Genomic DNA, 20,275 nt, shown 5'->3' with positions numbered 1-20,275 from the left:
TTTAATAATAGGAGTGCAGTATAATAATAAAGACAATTGCAAGTGTAATGAGGTACTGTACTTCTATCTATCTATCTATCTATCTATTGCCAGATGCCTCAATCCTGTTAGGGGTGGCCACAAACAAATCACCTCCAAGTCATCCTGCCCAACACCATTTCTCTCCCCTACTCCCAGTTCACACATCCCTCTCTCACACACTTCTCCACTCTATCCCTCCATTTCATCCTCAGCCTCCCCCCACCCTCTCCCCCCCCTCCACCTCACTCACATAGACCCTCCTTGCCAGCCTCCTGCCCTCCATCCTCTCCACATGGCCAAACCACATCAATGTTTTTCTCCTAATGCTTTCTATCACATCCACATCCACACCACAATGCTCCTTCACTTCCTCATTTGTCAGCCTGCCTCTCCGTGTAACTCCACATGCTCCTCTCAAATAACTCATTTCCATTGCTCTCACTCTTGACCTGTGTCCTTCCAACAAGGTCCAAGCTTCACTTCCATATGTTAGGGTTGGTATCACAATACTGTCATGCAGCAACTTTTTTACTTCCAGGATCACTTCCCTGTTCCTTATCACTGATTTCAAAGAACCATCAACCTTTCTTCCCTGTTGTACCCTTTCAAGCACTTCACCCTCTAAACTTCTATCCTTACTCATCACACTACACAAGTACTTAAATGCACTCACATTTTCCATTTCCTCCTCATCCACCCTCACTGTACATTCATTGGCTTCTTTTCTCTCGAAAACAATAACTTAACTCTTCCCTACATTCACCTTTAGATTCCGTTTCTTACACACTCTCCCAAACTCATTCACCAAGCCCTATAGTTCCCCTTCATCTTCATGCCTGCAGTGGATTACAATATCACCTGCAAACAATAGTATGTGGAGTTTCCACACACTGCCCTCTCTAATCAGGGTCGCTCCAACATCCACTGCCCTACCTTGTACCTCTTATAATACCACCCATATACAGACTGAACAACCATGGGAACATGACAGATCCCTGTTTTAATCCAACATTCAAACAGGAAAATTCTCAGTTCACTGTCCACATGCACTGCAGCCTTAGCTCCCTCATACATACTCTTCACAGCATTCAACAACTTCCCATTTACTCCATATATGCTTAACGGTGTATTTTCTGTAAGAATCTTAGTTGTTGCATATATTTTGATTAAGAATCTTAGTTGTTGCATATATTTTGTTTAAGAATCTTAGTTGTTGCATATATTTTGATTAATAATATGGCTATTTTATAAGTAACCCCAAGTCTGCCAAGAATTGGGGGAAGGAGGTATATGCTCTTCACACCCCTCCCAAATCTGTGACTGCAGTGGATTACTGAAAACTGGCGACTTCAACTGGGTGCTCCCAGAGATCTTTTGTTGAGGTTATGTTGTTTGCAGAGAGACTGATTTGCATGAAGTGAGTGTTCTGTTTTGTGAGGGGTTACACTACAGTAAGGGCATAGTGGATTGTTTGTATGTGGCATTTTGTACAGTACTGGTAATGGTGCAAGCAAGAGCAATAGCTGCATCACAGTCTTGCTTGGTACACTGTTTACCTCAGGGAATGGTAAGGTAATTTCTGAAGGATGAATGTCTGGTGATGGTTCATGAAGGCTGTTGTTTGGCTGCAAGTTATGGATGACCATGATGGCTATGCGCTTATGTAGCTGTGTTTCTTAAGTGTAGTGAAGTGATACTGTTGAACCAGAAGCATTCAATGTAGTGTTGGCAGGTTGTTCATTTTGGTTCTCTATGGCTGGAAGTGGTGAAACATACAGTTACAAGTAAGCACTGCAACCTATACAGAAGCAAGGAAATGTGTATCTGTCAAATTTACATGGTGCTTGATTAGGAATATTGGTGCTTTCATTTCCTGGTGCAAATGGTCTATACAGTATTTGTGGTCCCCGTACATCCTGGTATTATGCTTCAGGCTTTTTTGCATTTCTTCAGGATTTTCCATGTTTGTGGCTATTAAAGTAGGAATCCAACTTGAGCTTATGCAGTTAACTGTTGATACAAACGGACCATTTGTAGACTGTTTTCAAATATTCCTTTTGCTGTTCGAAGGTAGTGTCTGAGTGTTCAAGGTACTGAGTTTATGAGATGCCTTTGCACTAATGCTTTTAAGGGTCATGTATCCACACTCAGTTTAAAAATTTACGGATGTTTCTCCAATGCAATGGGAATGATCTGTTAATGACTGATACTTGTGAGTGTGTTTGAGATTTGTGACAGTCTGGAATGAAGAGATAGATGGCTCATTTGATTAGTGCTATCATTCTGTTGTCTAACCCAGTGTTCTAGTGAACTGCTAGAATGGTTCTTAATGAGGGTGGTTTCCTGTTAAATCCATCTGAGATGAGCTGGGTCAGTTTAGACAGGTGCATGAGTGCTTAGGTCAGAATCCCTGCCTGCTATTTGACAGAGGGATGTGGGGGTCCTTTAAGATTAGTCTCACCATGGTTTTCGATCTTGTGCAGAGCAATGATACTGGTCTAAACAATGATGGACTATCGGGTGGATTGCCTGGCTTGAGTACAGGGATGATGACTACCACTTTTCAGGTGTATGGGATATGTTTGTAAGTTCAGGAAAAAAAGGAAAACTTCAGTACGGGTATTTATGGCTACGGAACTGGGTTGTTTTACGTGAATGTTTGTGATCTGGTCTGGTCCCAGTGCTTGATAATTTGCTAGATTTGTTGTGAGGTGAATGGAGGTGACATTTGTGTTTCCTTTGATTTTACTGAGTTCCTTTTATCATAACTGCTCTAATCTGAGTTGGCATTTTTATGACTTACTGATGTTCAGTAGTTTATTAAATTGTCTGCTTGTTCCTTCATGCTGGAGATGGAATTTCAGTAAAACTTTATGGATTAGATGGGACAAGTTTTTGGATGTGTGGATATCAGCCACTGTCTTTCAAGATTTGCTGCTGCTTGTTTAGTCAAGGGTGTCCACGGAGATTTCACAGTTACCTTGCTTATGTGTTTAAATCACTTTAGCAATGATGTAGGTTAGCTGTTCATCGATTCTTCGATTATCAGATTACTAGTGCGGGAGAGGGACACTTTCACATATTATCAACAATATGACTGAGTAATGCCACTAGGTTCTACAGACATCCCTCACTTCCTTCCCTATCTCTGAATGGAGGATGGTGACTGTAAGAGAAAAGGATCTTCAGCCTACAGTCCTCTAGGTTCACATAGATGAGCCTTGGGCCACAAGAACAACAACATGGATACTATGGTCTGACAAATCTAAACTGGCGGCTAGGGTGGGGCGCGAAGCTCTGTACAGTGTTGCCACGTTTTCCATACGCGCAATCCCCCCCCCCTCTCTCTCTCTCTCTCTCTTGGGGGGAGATGTGTGTCACCCCGGGGAATTTTCTTTCTTTTATGAGTGACTTATAAACTTATGCTTTCATTTCTTTATTTTGTTTTTATTATATCTAATTATACTTTAAAATATTTATTATTGGGGGCTGGTTGAGCTGCCATCCTGTCTGAGTCAAGGACACAAAGGAAAGTGAACCAAGACATTCTGGCCGGATTAGACTGGGAAGGTGTGAGTGTTGCCACTCACGAGGGTTTATTATTATTTTTTTACTTATATTCCTGCGCATTATCTTATATTCCTGCGCATTATCTTATGATCATAATTGTGACATTATTACACACCCCAGAAATACAGTAAATGTCAATAAAAGTTCCTACATTTTTTTTTTAGCAACACCGTAAAATATTTACGCCACATTTCTGTATTGCCGTATAAATATTTTATACGTAATAAGTTTACTGTTCTTTCATATACAGTACCCTTGTGTCCAACACGGTAATATCGTCATGCATTGGTCACGTGTTGGACCAAAAACGTGTTGGACAAACAACAGAGCTTATGGGGAAAAATGAATTATGTCAGCAACCCTAGGAAAAGAAATACCTACCATATACCTAAACATATATTGGTACTATTGTAATTATAATAAATGGTACTGTGCTATGAATGATACCTAACCTTTTAGGATTGTGTTGGTGGGGTTGCTGGGAATGGAAGGTGGTATCCAAGGCTGTAGGTAGTCCTACTGGGTCCCCGGAGGATGGCTGCTGGCGTCACTGGTGGGTAATGGCTGCTGCTCCTCCTCAACCTCCTTCATAAATCCTTCGAAATCACACTCAGAATAACTATCTTCGTCCACAGCCATGGAAGGTCCTGCTTCTGCCTGTCCTAGCACTGTAAGCCTTCACTGCTGCCAGGATCTTGTCTTGGTTTTTTATTATGGTCCTCACGTTGGCTTCATTCATGTCGTAGGCCTTGGCAATGTCAACTTTCCTCTCCCCTTTCTTTTTCCTCTCGATGCTTTCTAGTTTGGTGGCCTGAAGGAGGTGCCGACGCTTCTTGGGGTTCTCAGAAGGCTTCCTAGGCATTGTGAGCAGGGTAAAATGCAGTAACAAGGGCAGAAAATGTAGCAAGAAAAAAGCACCTGCCAATGCGAATTATGCGACTGAGTGGCGCTGTGGCGGAAGAAATTTAAACAAAACATCACGTGACAGCAGAAGCGTTTTTAATTGGGCGGCATCACAATCACGTCACGATAGCAGGCGGGGAAAGCTACTTGATCAGAAGTTTTCATTGGCTATCATCATCATGGGAATGTCCAGTATGACCGTGTTGGACCGGGGGTGATCGTGCTAGAGGTGAACTCTGCGGATTTCGCCCACTTCTCGGAGCTCTGTGCGTGTTATGCTAACACACTTGTGTTGCAGTAATTAAATCGTATTAAATAATACTAATTATTTGCTCTCCGTGCTGGACGTGAATCATGCTAGACTAACGCGTGTTGGACGCAAGGGTACTGTATTATAATACACATGTTAACAATGTATTCATATGTGTTTATCTTATTTGTTCTACCTTTTACATATATAACAGCCATTTCACATCGTGGGTTTGAGAAACATAGCAACACTGTACAGAGGTTCGCGCCACACCCTAGCCGCCAGTTTAGATTTGTCAGACCATAGTTGTTGTTGTTGTTTTTTAATCTGATCCTCTCCTTGATGAATTGTTTTACTTGAGGAGAGAAATTTGGATTAAAGTTTTTGATGTTACCATCAAGGTTGTTGGATTACTGGCTGTAGTATTCAGTCTACTGAAGGTGGTGACTGCTCTGTCAATAAACTGCAAGATACAAATGGAAGGTGAGATGCCTGAGGAGACTGACAATTATAAATATATACAGTACCAGTACTACATCTGGGAGCTATACTGTGTAAGCATGGTGATGTGAAATGTGAAAAGAATGAGTGATTACTTCAGAAGGAAAGGTTAGTGGGAGAACTTGGCTACACTTGATCAGGTGGGTTGGTTAGCAAGGAGGCACGGAAAACCTGACATCTGTCCAGGAGTGAAATCTTGGCAATGTTTGAGTGAAAATTCTCTAGGTTATAAACACTGACTATTTTCAAAACAGCTGCAGCCATCAGCTAGTTGGATGGTGAAAGTAACAGATATTTATGTGAACCTGTACCGGTACTGTATTATGGAATGAAATAACAGGTGGTAAAAGTGAAATGTGGAATTGCTGAATGTTTGAGATACATTGAGATGGTATGGACATATTCATAAAAAGCACATACATATGGGTAATGCTGGAAGAGACAGGCCGTACATGGCACGGGAGAGAGTGGAGCTGTATTTCAGGAGAGTGAAGGAAAAGGAAGAGAGCCTGTGGAAGTGAGAGGTATGTGAGACTAAAATACCACAGCCCAAAGACGGTTCCACCATGGTCATCCCTTGTTAAGGAGTGCCTGATAGGGAGCAAAGTGCTCATGATGCTGCTGCAAGACGATGATGATGAACAGCTTTAAGTGAAAACTCAAATCCTCAGTGAAACAACTTTAAGTAAAACTTCAAATGATGACTTCTTGCTGTTTACAGTGTACTTGGGATGCCAAACACCCCAAGTCCAAATCTTAATAAGTTTATCAACTTAATAATTAGTTACCTCCACATTTGAGGTCTTGTTTATTTTTAAATGCCCTTCAATTCCATTTTTTGGTGTTTTACCTCATATTTCTGCAGACGTTCATGGCACTCCCCACCGTTGGCAGGATTTAAAACTGGCAGAATACTGGGATATATGGTGTCCTCTCTCCATCTTATAACAAATATCGACTAAACACTGAATTTCAAAAGTATTAATACAGTGGCACAATGGCACTTAGGGACTGCAGCCTTTCTAACTGGCATGACAAGAGGTCTGGCAACCACAAAGGTGTAATGGGTTAGGTACATTACCCCAGACATGCAGAAGTGTCGGCGTGCTCCGCTGATGGCAGCCCCGGATATTTGTGGTATTTGCTATCAACCCCCCTTGATTTAGATGGGAGATATACTTTTAAATTATCAACTGCTGAATGCATATAAAAAGTAAAATAGCAATCAACTTAAAACTAACATTACAATGTACCTCAACAACTCAAAACCACATGATCAGCACCACCAAACTACCAATTAAATAGCATTTTATGTATACAGCTGGTATTTGGGATTTACACGTCCTCTTCCACATGCGTCTGGAAGTATCTACAAGTTTGCTGAGACAATGGCACAAGTTCACTCAGGTACAGGGGCGTATGAATGTGGTTGACATCACTAAAATCAGCCTTAACCATAACCGCATACTGTAAGCTATTATCATTACATATATTACACACACCATAAAGCCACTATGGTCTGGATATACTGCATCGTATAGGTACCTAACATTGGAGTTGGGATGATCCACAATGCTTGGGCGTGATCATCGTCATGTGTGTTTTGGTGTGTCAGCTGATTATCTCATGATGAGGCGTAGGAGATATAAAATTAAAGGCAGCTATTATAGAGGTTACACACATTAATCTACGCAATACAATGATAAACAAAAATAAGAAACTTCTATTTTTGGCCCAAGAACATACTTTACTTGTTTTAATCATACAGTACGAATTACAGCCTTTCATGAGGGATTCTTACACTGAAAATTTCTGCTCATTCTCTGGTCCTGACGGACTTCCGCAGCGTGTAGACGTTAGTCGTGGTGATCTGCCTTGCTGATGATTTTTTCTGTCCCCTACCCACCAACTGCTCCTTGATCACTTATTATAATATTTGTGCGCAAATTTGTGGTTCTTTTGGTATTGCTACCGGTCCGCTACTATCCGGCCGTGTTTAGGCGCGGTCGAGGCTGCCCTGCCGGTTCAAGTTCTGGAAAATGACGACGAGGCAATGATAGAGGTCGGACTCCCCCAAGGCAAGCGTGGACGACAGCCACCCCAGGAAGAAGAGGAGGATGGTGGACTGGATGGCACATTCCACACACGGAAGTATTTCAAGCCCACAGCACTTACAGACAACACCACAGGTGAGCGCTTGACTACTTTTCTAGAGCGCACTCTGGACGGTAGTGCGGTTTTTCTAATCCCAAGGCATTGTCCAAGGCCATTAATGCTTGCTCCTGGAGTAAGTACAGTGTGGAGCGCGAGCTTCGGGTACTGGGACGAGGGGCTGCCTTTCGCTTCTGCATAGCAGAGATGAATATAGCCAAGTTGCCTGCCCCTCCCGAATCTCTAACTTCCCTGGGAGAATGGAAGGTTAAGTGCTGGAGGGCTACCTCCCCTACTGATAGTGCTTACTCTTTTGGTAAAATCAGCCCAGTGTCACTAGACCTTTCCACTGAGGACATACTTTCTCAGCTTCGTTGCCTGGGGTCAGGAGGCCACCTTGTAGAGGTTTCACGTCTCACCTCCTGATCTGGACAGGACGGCACACAGGTACAGTCTCGGGTTGTCCGACTCAAGTTCGAGGGCCCCTTGCCAGAGAAAGTCTTACTTGGACATTCCTGTTATGCGGTAGGTACTTACACCTTTCCTCTGCTACGCTGCTTTACATGCCATCAGTTTGGGCATGGATCCCTCTCCTGTCGCAACAAGGTCCGATGTGCACGCTGTAGCCGCTTTCACCCCTACCTCTCCACCACTGGGGAGCCGTGCACAGTGGACCCTTACTGCTTTTTCTGTGGCGACGCCCACACTGTCACATCACGAACATGCCCAATATATCAGCAAGCCCTTGCCATTTATGAGAGCCCGAAACAACCCATCTTCCCTCCAATCTGTGAACACCAAGCTACACTCCCTCAACCTGGCACTACGCACTGCCACACCCCCTCACCCTGCTCAGTCAGCACCGTCTGTGTCCTCTCATCCACCCAGCCGCACTGTGCAGAAGGGCTTCAGTTTTGCTGCAGTCATCTCCAACCATTTCTCTGCCCTACAGGACCTGCAGCCACCAGAGGCGGACATCACCGACAAGGAATCAGACACAGACATCCATCCCTCCTCACCCCCCAAGATCGTGTCCCATCCTCTTCCAGATCTGAAGCCCCAGCGTTATTATCCTCGTCCCACCCATAGTGAGAAGCCAGTTTCTGATCCCGCCACCCCCCTGGTGGTCCCCCCGACCAGTCCCTCCCAGCCACGCCCCTTTTCCTCAGCACCCCGTCCTGCCACTGCACATCGCTCATGCTCTCGCCCATCTGTACTACCTCCTCATCAGGATGACTCTCTGCCACCCTCAGGCCTCCATGAAACACCAATAACTGATTCCTTCATCCACATAATTACGGATGCTTTATCCTTGTACCAAAGTGGTCTGTCATTACTGGATATCATTACCAGACTCTTACCGCGTGTGCTTTCCCTCCTCAACCGACAATAATGGCGCCCCCACATATCAACCGTTTCATCCTCTGGAATGTCCGTTCCCTCCTGCGTAAGATGCATGACCTGAAGATGACAGTGTCAGCCCTTTCCCCTGGGGTCGTTGGCATTTGTGAGACCTGGCTTTGCCCTAACCTCCATCTGTCTGTACGGGGCTATCACGTCCGCGCGAATCACCAAAGAGTGGGAGAGGGCGTGGCGATTATGGTTCATGACTCCATCCTCTGCTCAGAACTCAATCTCTAGGCCAACCCAGGGTGTCATGGAATTCCTTGCTGTCCGTCTTTGCCTCTCTATGGGCTGGATCACAGTAGCTATCGCATACAACCCCTGCCAGGACTCGACCCTGGAAGAGCTCTGATACTATCAAGACCACCTCCAGCCACCATGCCTCCTTATGGGAGACTTTAATGCCCGCCATCCACACTGGGACCTGTGTGTAACCAGTGGCTCTACAAATTGATCAGGCAGATCCATCTTTAGTTTCCTTCTTGAGAGTTCCCGCTTCGCCCTCCTCACACCTATGGGCCTCCAGACTCATTTCAACCCACAGACTGGTCGTTCCTCCACCTTAGATCTCTGTGTTGGCGATCCGCTTTTTCAGCACGCGGCCGTGATAACTGGCCATTACCTCGGGAGTGACCACTCCCTGTTCTCCTTGATATTGCCGGCCTGTCGCCCCCACCTGAGTATGCCCACGCCCCCAATGGCAGTTGGCCCCAGATCGGTGGCCACAATTCTGCGCAGCCCTTAGCATCCCTCCCCCCCCAGTCAGACTTGTCTCTAGACAAACGGGCGGCAAAGTTCTCCTCATCCCTCGTGGAGGCAGGACGTTTTGTTTTCAAATTTTCATCACGTCGGGGTGCGAACCACCCATCGGTGCCATGGTGGACGGATGACTGCGCCCGTGCTGTCCGAGCTCGTCGCTCAGCCTGGAATGCTTGGAGACGTAACCCCTGTCTCCACCTCAAGATTCAACATTGTCGCCGAGAGGCAGAGTGCAAACGCATCATTTCACTGGCACGAAGTACAGCCTGGTCAGCCTTCTGCTCCTTTTTGTCCTTCTCCAGCTCTACAGCCAGAATGTGGAAATTTGTCTGATCCATGAAGGGACTCCCCAACGTACACTCATACCTTCTGGTCAAGGACGGTGCAACCCTCCTTACCCCTCATGACAAAGCAGAGTTCCCGGCACAGTTCTTCCAGTCACAGCTTGGTGTTCCCGTCCCCCTGGCGATATTAGACCGCCTCCAGCAGGTCATCCAGGCTGGAATCTCATACCCCTTGCTGGAGGGACTTGCCTCCCCATTCTACCCCCTTGAACTCCAACACACATTACATTCTACCAGGAGTGGAAAAGCTTGTGGCCCCGACTTGGTCCCTTATGAATTCCTAAAACACCTCCCACCCCTCCTCCTTACCTCCCTACTAGACCTGTTCAATGACAGTTGGCTGTCAGGCACATTCCCTTCCTCATGGAAGGAATCCCTCCTTCTCCCCTTTCCCAAACCAGGACTGGACCCCTCCCTGCCTTCCTCCCATCGACCTATTGCCCTATTATCAAATGTCGAGAAGGTGCTTGAACACATGGTTACCAGGTGCCTTACATGGTGGATAGAACACCATGGTCTCCTCCGGGAGGACCAGTGTGGCTTCCGACCAGGAAGGAGCACTGTGGACATTCTCCTTCAGATCAAACACCACATCCGCTCCGCATATTGCCACCGTCAATATCTCCTGGCAGCTTTTGTAGACATTCAGAGCGCATTTGACTCAGCCCCTCATGCTGGTATACTATTTAAGCTTAGCACAAAGGGGGTGAGAGGTCCAGCCCTGGCCTGGGTATGAAGCTTTCTCACAGACCGCACATTTGCCGTATCCCTAGGGAATATAAAATCATCTTGTTCTGTGATCCACAGGGGCATCCCACAGGGCTCTGTTCTCAGCCCTCTCCTTTTTAACGTCTTACTGTCAGACATCCCCTGAGTCCCGGGAGTCTCCTTCCTTATCTATGCAGACGACGTTTCTCTCCTCTGTAGTGCAGATCAACTACACCGATGCCCAGTCAGGCCTCCAACAGGCAGTAGACATCTTTGTCGCCTGGGCCGCGGCATGGAGTCTGACAGTGAGAGCTGGCAAGAGCTCTCTCATGTGCTTCACCCTGCGCAAACTCCCCACCCTTCCGCATATTCGTATAAACAGCTCTCTTGTACTCCTACAGTCTAGGCACACCTTTCTTGGACTGCGATTAGACGGCCCCAGACTGACTTGGAAACACCACATAGACTACCTCCGACAACTAGACATCATGCGTAGCATAGCAGGAGTGCGTTGGGGTGCAACTAGGGAGACATTGCTCCATCTGTACTCCGCATTCATCTTAAGCCACTTCACTTGTGGCTCATCAGTTTATGGATCTGCCTCCTCTTCTCACCTGCAGAGGTTGGATGTAATCCAAAACACTGCCCTCCGTATATCCCTAGGGGCCTTTAAGTCATCCCCAGTTGTATCCCTCCATGCTGAATCAGGAATGCTCCCCCTTTCCACATTGCGTTTTGGCCTTGACCGTCATCTCCTCCACTGTCTTCTTGGACATCCCCCCCAGCACCCGCTTTCTATCCTATATTCTTGAATCCCTCTAGTCAGTCCTCCCCCTCGATGGCCTTGTGCAAACCCATCCTTCATCTTTCGTGGCCTACAGGCCTGTTATACCTTATCTATCCCACCCTCGTCTTCCTCCCCCACTCCCTCCATCTCACCTGTCCCTCCGTGGTTTGACCTCTCCCCCATGGTGTCCCCAGACCTCCCTGTCCCATTTCAGAAGTCCTCTGATGCTTTGTTGGCCAACCAAATTTTCCACCTTACGGATACCTCTCTCTTTGGAGGCATCTTCAGAATCTTCACTGACGGTTCATACTCCCCTCCTGCCTCCTACACCTCAGCAGTGTACTTCGAAAACCTCTCTCTCTGCCAGACCTGGACCCCATCTGGACTACACTCTGTCCTCACTACAGAATTATATGCCATCCTCCAAGCCCTGACTTTTGTCAAACGCCACTTACCATCTCAACCAATAGTGCTTTACACTGATTCCCAGTCATCTTTACACCTCCTCCTCTCCAGTCGGCCACCCTCTCGTGCGACTAGTCCATGCGATTCACTCCCTCCTTCTATATTTTGCCTCCCCCCCCTGGACTGTACACCTTCAGTGGGTTCCTTCGTAAAATGCCCGCCGTGCCCGCCGCAGGACCTCCCACCACACCACCCCCCACACCACCACCAAGCCACCACCCCATCACCACCCCGGGAGGACACACCGGTGAGGTTAGTGACCCCGGGCAAGAGGGTCATCAGGGCATCACGGCCCTGAGCCCCTATTCCCCGCAAGTGCCCCAACCCCAGGTGATCAGGGGAACCGAACTACTGTGCGGGCGGGGTAGTGATCGTCAGACCAGGGGTGGGACTGAAAAGAGGTCAGTCCCAGGTAACACCGTATTGACGGTCTTGTTACACCCTCTAGGGCAGGAGGCCCAAGGGCAAGAGGCCCAAGGCTACGGCCTAAAGAGAGAAAGAGAGATAGACACAGGCTACGGCCTGACAGAGTGTGTAAAGGGGAAGGTGACCCCAGGCTCCGGCCTTAACACACTGAGGAGAGAGAGTTGCCTGTGTGCATCCCTCTCCAGTTGCTCTTTGGCTACGGCCAGAATACGGTCCAGGGTAGAGAGACCCTGCTACCGTACGTGTAGCGCTACCCAATTACGGAAGCGGCGTCCCGGGGTCGGTATCTTGCCGCAACGGACGGGTGAACCAGTTCATCCGTTAGTTGCTTTCCGTACGGGCAGACACTCGGTTTCGGCCGGGGCACGTACCAGGGTGGAGAATTCCCTGACGGTAGGATCTGTCCGTATTGGAGAGAGTGCGGCTCCTGAGCCCCTCACTCCAGCTTGTCTCCTACTGCGGGAGGAACACCACGCTGGCGGTACCTTGCCACGGCGAAAGGGCGACCTCAATCACCCTATAGGTGTCCCCCGCATGCCGGGCAAGTTCACGGCTACAGCCAAGGTGCACAATAGGGGAAGTAGAGCCCCGACTCAGACCTATAGACACACTCAGGGAACCACGAAGAGCGTGAGTCTCCCTTTAGCCTCTTTCCCTTCGGGGAGCCCTTCGTCGCCATCCAGGCTTATAGGCCCGGAAGAGACACTAGAGTGGTGGCAAGGCCCGATAACAGACTTACCGCCCACACCCGGGAGTTCTTTGCCCTTGCCGGAGCCCTGCAGGAGACGCTGCCGCAGCCCAGCCCTGACGGCGCCTCTCCCCCTGAGCACCCGCTGTCCCAGGACGCCCAGGCCCACCACCGCAGTCTACAACAACGGAGATCCAGGCTCCCTCACTCCCCGGAGGCAGAGGAAGCAGGCCCGACTACTCCGGCTGTTCGGCCCTAGCCCCGAGGGCCCCCGATCAGGTCGAGGCCCCCAGACCACAGGGCCTCCCTGCACCCCACCAGCGCGGCCCTAAGAAAGGAGCCGCCCCTCAGGTCGAGGCCCCAGACAGGGGAGCCTCCCTGACAGTAAGTACCAGTGATTTGATAACCCAGGAAACAAGGGTAAGACAGTGACAGTGACAGTGATCCAGAGTACAGTGACAGTGTTTATGTAGAAGATACATTAAACAGTGGCATAACAGAAACTCGTGTAATTAGGGTAAGAAGTGTAAAGTGGTAAATAACTCAGTCCCCCCCTGCATCAAGGAACCAGGGAGTTTTCTGTGGAACTAGAGGTAGGTGCGCGAGTGAGCCGAAAGGCAAGTGTGTGTGTCCCCACGACTTGGTGACAGTGTCGAGTGTCGTTATCCGCACCCTACCTCTATTATAGTAATAACCCCGGAACAGACTCCCAACCGCAGTGATCTAAAGTGATACGCCCCAGTTTATTATTATCTTGAAGTGATATAATAAGTAATTCAAACTAACAACCACAGTGATGTAATATTCCATTCAAGTAACAGTAAAGAATATCCACAACTTCCCTGTGCCACAGTGTTAATATATATGTGATCATTCTGTGCAGTTGAGTGTAATCTTGTATCTCTGTTCTCCTATGTACTAAATATCGTTGTATGCACACTGTAATGAGTAGGACTTAAGCAATAGATGTGATACGGTGTACTGTCTCTTTTTATGCCCTGTTCCTTTGTTAGTGCATTACATCCGGTCTAGTAAAAGGACCCCGTTCCAGTGCTCGTGTTTTTACGACGAGAAGTCGCCTTAAAAACACAGCATTACACTTCGCATGTGGGCATTCGTGGCAACGAAATTGTGGATCATGCAGCTCAGCAAGCCCATCACTCCCAACATCTCATGTACCTTGATCTGGATCCCGTTGCTCTCCGCTCTCATATCCGACAAGCCTGTACATCTCTTTGGGAGCAGTCCCTTTCTCTTGAGCTAGACACAACCTCTCTAGGACTCATCCGTGCTGATGCTGCAATCCACCCCTGGGCTCGCCATCCCTGCCGCCAACTGGACATGTCACTCACCTGCCTGCGTATTGGCCATACGGGCCTGAATGGCCACCTACACTGTCTAGGTTTGGTAGATTCCCCGTGGTGTCCTTGGTGTCCCCATGCTGAGGAGACTGTTGAACACTTCCTCTTGTGGTGTCCCAGATTTCACTCCTACCGGGAGGCCCTCCAAGAACACTTGGCTACCCTTGGATACCCCCGCCTCTCCCTCCCTCTACTGCTTGGTGGCTCTGGTGACCCTGATACACGTCTGTAAGTCATGCGCCTGCTGTGTAGATTCCTGGGATCATCGTGGCAGCTCACCCGTCTGTGACATAAGACTCTGCACCATCGGCTGAGGAAGGGCAGTGGGTCGTGTCCTCGACCGTTGCCCTCTACACCCAGAAGAAGATTCTCTGGTCCCACATATCCAGTTGGAGACACTTTGATCATTCAGTTAAGGCCAGCTTAAGTTACGTCAATTCTAGCCATGCTAAGTATTATGCTGGGTGTTTTTAGGTCGACTTCTCGTCCTACAGACACCAGCTACTGAGCGGGGTCTTCTTTCAGGACCGGGTGTCATATGCACGGAGTGACTCATGCTGAAAGTTATCGTTCCGCTCAGTGCGCATGCGCCGAGTGGCCGTTTAACTTCTATCTCAAATTTTGTGCCATTTATCAACAACATTGTATAAAATACATGTGCCAGGAAGATAGTTGGATGTCTTATCGACCTGTAGGTAACTATAGGTCGATATATATAAATAAAGATATATATGTATGTTACAGGCAGATTGTGAAATTTGTCATTTCGTGAATTAAAATGAGTTTAATTTAGATTTATTTAGCTTAGGTTGATCTAGGATAAGGTTAGGTTTGGTTTGGTTAGGTTAGGTTAATTTAGGCTTAATAGAGAAGGGAACTGTAACTTCCAGCATGAAGTCGCTCCGTGAACTAGAACACCTTAACAGAGGAACAGGGCATAAAAACTCGGCAGGCTACCTTAACACATGTATTGCCCTAATTCAAATCCCTTACAATATACATACAATAGTATATAAAATACCCGCCGAGACCGCCACAGGACCTCCCACCTCACCACCCCCCACACCACCGCCGAGCCGCCACCCCACCACCACCCCAGGAGGACACACAGGTGAGGCTAGTGACCTCGGGCAAGAGGGTCATCGGGACATCCCGGCCCTGAGCCCCTATTCCTCGCAAGTGCCCCAACCCCAGGCGTTCAGACAACCTGAACTACTGTGCGGGCGGGGTAGTGACCGTCAGACCAGGGGTGGGACTGAAAAGAGGTCAGTCCCAAATAACACCGTCTTGACGGTCTTGCTACACCCTCTAGGGCAGGAAGAGGCCCAAGGGCAGGAAAAGGCCCAAGGCTACGGCCTTAAAAGAGAAGTAGACACAGGCTACGGCCTGACAAAGTGTGTAAAGGGGAAGGTGACCCCAGGCTCCGGCCTTAACACGCTGAGGAGAGAGAGTTGCCTGTGTGCATCCCTCTCCAGTTGTACTTTGGCTACGGCCAGAATACGGTCCAGGGTAGAGAGACCCTGCTACCGTACGTGTAGCGCTACCCAATTACGGAAGCGGCGACTCGGGGCCGGCCTCTCGCCGGAGCAGACGGGTGATCCCGTTTCTCCGTTAGTCGATTCCCGTACGGGCAGACACTCAGTTACGACTGGGGCACGTACCAGGGTGGAGAATTCCCTGACGGTAGGATCTGTCCGTATTGGAGAGAGTGCGGCCCTCGTGCCCCTCACTCCAGCTTGTTCTCTACTGCAGGAGGAACACCACGCGACGGCCGCTTGCCTCGGCGAAAGGGCGACCCCGATCACCCTACTGGTGTCCCTCGCACGCCGGACAAGTTCACGGGACCAGCCAAAGCCCATACTAGGGGAAGTGGAGCCCCACCTCAGCCCAATGAACACACTCAGGGAACCACGAAGAGTGTGAGTCTCCCTCAAGCCTCTTTCCCTCCAGGGAGCCCTTCGTTGCCATCCAGGCTTCTTGGCCAAGCGGAGGCGTTAGAGTGGTGGCAAGGCCCGATTGCGGAGTTACCGCCCACACTCGGACGCTCCTTAGCACTGTTGGAGCCCTACAGGAGTCGCTGCCGCAGCCCAGCCCTGACGGCGCCTCTCCCCCTGAGCACCTACAGACCCCGGACGCCCAGGCCTTCCACCACGGTCCTCGATGACGGCGACCTAGGCTCTCTCACGCCCCGGCAGAAGAAGAAGCAGGCCCGAATCCTCCTCCTGTTCGGTCCTAGTCCCGAGGGCCCCCGATCAGGTCGAGGCCCCCAGACTACGAGGCCTCCCTGCACCCCACCAGCGCGGCCCTAGGAAGGAGCCGCCCCTCAGGTCGAGGCCCTAAACAAGGGAGCCTCCCTGACAGTAAGTACTAGTGACCCAACTACCCAAGAAACATGGGTAGAACAGTGATAGTGACAGCGACCCCTAATACAGTGACAGTGATCCAATGCACAGTGGCTGTGACAAATAAAAGTTATGTTAAACAGTGATATCGGAGTAAGTCGTGCTTGAACATTAAACAGTTCAGTTCCCCCTCTCAGAAAGGAAGCGGGGAGTTTTCTGTGGAGTCGAAGGTAGGTGTGTGAGCGAGCCGAAAGGCTAGTGAAGTGCTTCCCTGCGACTAGGTGACGGTGTCGGATGTCGCCACACGCACCCTACCTTTATTATAGTATCATACCCCCCACAGACTCCCGATCACAGTGAATATAAGTGAGACTCCCCCGTTTATTATTATCCACTAGTGACACGACCAGTGTTCTCGTTTGACCATCGCAGTGAAGTGATATCTCTCCTCAATAACAGTAACCCATATCCCTGACTGCCCTGTGCCCTGTGCAAAAGTAGATTGGATCCAATTATAAGTGTATTATTGTATCTCTGTGTTATTGTGTATCAAAAATTGTGTATGTAGCACTGTAAGGGATAGAATTCAAGCAATAGATGTGATTCGGTGTACTGTCTCTTTTTATGCCCTGTTCCTTTGTTAGTGCATTACATCCGGTCTAGCCAAAGGACCCCGTCCCAGTGCTCGTGTTTTTACGACGAGAAGTCGCCTTAAAAACACAGCATTACAGTATACAATACAGGGCATGTGTACAGGGACAGGCTTACTATTGACAGCATTTACGTTACATTAAACATACAATGGGATCACCATCAGTCCGTAACATATATCAATAATACACAGGTTCTGGGGACACAGTCCATAGGGTCCTTTTCCTCTCAGTCCTGATATATTATTCTTAGTTTCTGAACTTAGGTAATTCACACAGTATGACAGAATATTCAGTTTGTAGCCACAGCCATTATCAACTCTCACTGTATCACTGTTCTGGGTTTTAATACATTATATGGGTATGGTCAGTCTCTGTTTCGCGGGGTAACATTAAATTACATTAGAGTTTCTTGGGCTGCTGAAACCTGGGTCTAGTTGAGGTGGCTCTCTGGCATAGAGGGGTGGCCCACGGGCATGCCTTCACATAAGAGGCATGGAACCACTACTGGGGGCGTCGTGGCCAGGGTGCGGTCCTGGCTGGGGGTGCAGGGAGGCTCCCTCCTTGCAGAGCCTCGACCTGGTGAGTGGCCCTCGGGGCTGGGGCCAAATAAGGTCAGGAGTCGCTCCTGACGCCTCCTGCTCCGGGCAGAGGGCCGGTGTCGGGTGAAGCTCAGGAGGTCCCACCCTGGAGTTCGGGGGATGTCCCTGGGAGGCTGGGGGCTGCGGTCGCCACAAGACTGGGGCGCCGTCAGGGGTTGGCTGCGGCATCCCCGTGGCTGTGGATGAAGGGCAGGCAGTGGCCGACCCTTCCCCAACATGAATGGTGGCTGATGTCGTGGTGCTGCTTCCGAAGGAGGAGGAGGCGGATGAAGGGCGTACGGTGGCCGATCCTTCCCTGACACAGATGGTGGCCGATGTCGCGGTTCTGCCTCCCTCTGATTTTTTTTTTTTTTATGTGAGGAAGAAGGAACCAAAGGCCATGAGCCCGCAGTAACAGTTCCCTCCAAGAGAAACACAAAACACAATAGAGAGCCAAATTCAAGATCCGATCATTTTGAGATGCCTGGACACACTGCGTTTGAAAGACTGGAGATCATAGGCAGCAGGAAATACAGACAGAGGAAGACAGTTCCAGAGCTGACCTGTTGCATAAATGAAAGACTGTGAGTAACGGTTAACTCTTGCATTAGAGAGTTGGACAGAAAAGGGATGAGAGTTTGCTGCCAGACGGGTGCTACGCGCCCATCGTAGAGGTGGAGGAATGCAAGCAGACAGTTCAGAGGAGCAGTGACCATTAAAGTAGCGATAGAAAAGAGATAAAGATGCAACAGTGCGGCGAAGAGACAGAGGTTGAAGGGAGTCAGTAAGAGGAGGAGATTTAATGAGACGAAAAGCCTTTGACTCCACCCTATTGAGAAGAGCTGTATGTGGGGAGCCTCCCCACACATGAGAGTTGTACTCCACACAGGGGCGGATAAAACCCCTGTATAGAGTCAACAATTGTGCAGGGGTAAAGAAAGAGCGTAGTCGGCTTAGCACACCCAATCTCTTGGAAGCAGATTTTACAAGAGATGTAATATGATCTTTCCAAGATAAGTCCCGAGTAAATGAAACCCCAAGCATGTTCAAGGATGATGCAGGATTTAGCTGAATATTATTAAACATTAGTGGGTATACCTGTGGAAGATTTTGTCGGGTTGATAGGTGTAAGAACTGAGTCTTAGATGCATTAAAAACAACCATATTATTTTTACCCCAGTCAGAGATACGAGCCAAGTCAGACATTAGGTGTACCATAGCCTCATCCCTTGTTTGTTGAAGTAACTGTTGAGATGGGCGTTGCGGGAACTGAATGGAAAGGTGAAGGGTGGAGTCATCAGCGTATGAGTGGATAGGGTTAGATGTACAGCTTAGAAGATCATTGATGAATAAAAGGAAGAGAGTTGGAGATAGGACAGAGCCCTGAGGAACACCATGTTGATAGATCTAGGAGAAGAACGATGGCCGTCTACAACAGCGGCTATAGAACGACCAGAAAGGAAGCTAGCGATGAAGGCACAGACAGAAGGATAGAAACTGTAGGAGGGCAGTTTGGAAATTAAAGATTTATGCCAGACTCGATCGAAAGCCTTTGAGATGTCAAGTGCAATAGCAAAGCTTTCGCCAAAGTCCCGAAAGGAGGATGACCAGGAGTCTGAAAAGTAGGTGAGAAGATCGCCAGTGGAGCGTCCCTGACGGAACCCGTACTGACGATCGGAAAGAAGGTTGTGATAGGAAAGATGCCTTAAAATTTTTCTATTGAGAATTGACTCGAAAACTTTTGAAATACAGGACGTTAAAGCAATTGGACGATAGTTGGAGGGTTGGGAGTGGTCACCCTTCTTTGGGACTGGCTGAATGAGAGCAAACTTCCAGCAAGAAGGAAAGGTACAAGTTGACAGGCAAAGGCGAAAGAGTTTGCCTAGGCAGGGTGTAAGCACAGAAGCACAGTTCTTGAGAACAACAGGAGGGACCCCATCAGGCCCATATGCCTTGTTAGTACTGAGGCCAGTGATGGCAGAAAATACATCAACTGAAGAAATTTTAATGTCAGCTATGAGGAAGTCAGAGGGGGGAAGTGATGGAGGAACAGCACCAGAATCGTCTAAGGTGGAATTGGAGGAGAAAGTCTGTGCAAAGAGATCTGCTTTATCAGTAGAAGAAATAGCTACAGAACCATCAGAGTAGAAAAGAGGAGGGAAGGATGATGAGGTAAAGTTGTTAGAAAGATTTTTGGCAAGGTGCCAGAAGGAGCGGGAAGAATTCGAGTTGGAGAGTTGAGAGCATTTAGTATGGATGAAATTATTTTTAGTAGAGCGAAGTACAGACTTAGCACAATTCCAGGCAGAAACGTAAAGATGATGTGTTTCAGGGGTGGGTTGGCTCCGGTACCTTTTGTAGGCC

General features: G+C 48.5%; 1 protein-coding gene across 1 annotated transcript in view; it reads right to left on the bottom strand.

Moving 5' to 3' along the window:
* Nucleotides 1-6,828, bottom strand: part of Sptz (zinc finger FYVE-type containing 26 spastizin) — a 109,441-nt gene extending 102,613 nt beyond the window's left edge. Inside the window, exon 1 of the mRNA XM_080283608.1 lies at nucleotides 6,791-6,828. The gene's annotated coding sequence lies outside the window, so the exon portion shown is untranslated. The remainder of the gene's footprint in view (nucleotides 1-6,790) is intronic.
* Between the last annotated feature and the right edge of the window lie 13,447 nt (nucleotides 6,829-20,275).

Source organism: Coenobita brevimanus, chromosome 98 (genome assembly GCF_032717465.1).
Source record: "Coenobita brevimanus isolate Jiangsu-jjx chromosome 98, ASM3271746v2, whole genome shotgun sequence".
Taxonomy (NCBI): domain Eukaryota; kingdom Metazoa; phylum Arthropoda; class Malacostraca; order Decapoda; family Coenobitidae; genus Coenobita; species Coenobita brevimanus.
The sequence above is the reverse complement of the archived record's forward strand: the minus strand, read 5'-3'. Positions and strand labels throughout refer to the sequence as shown.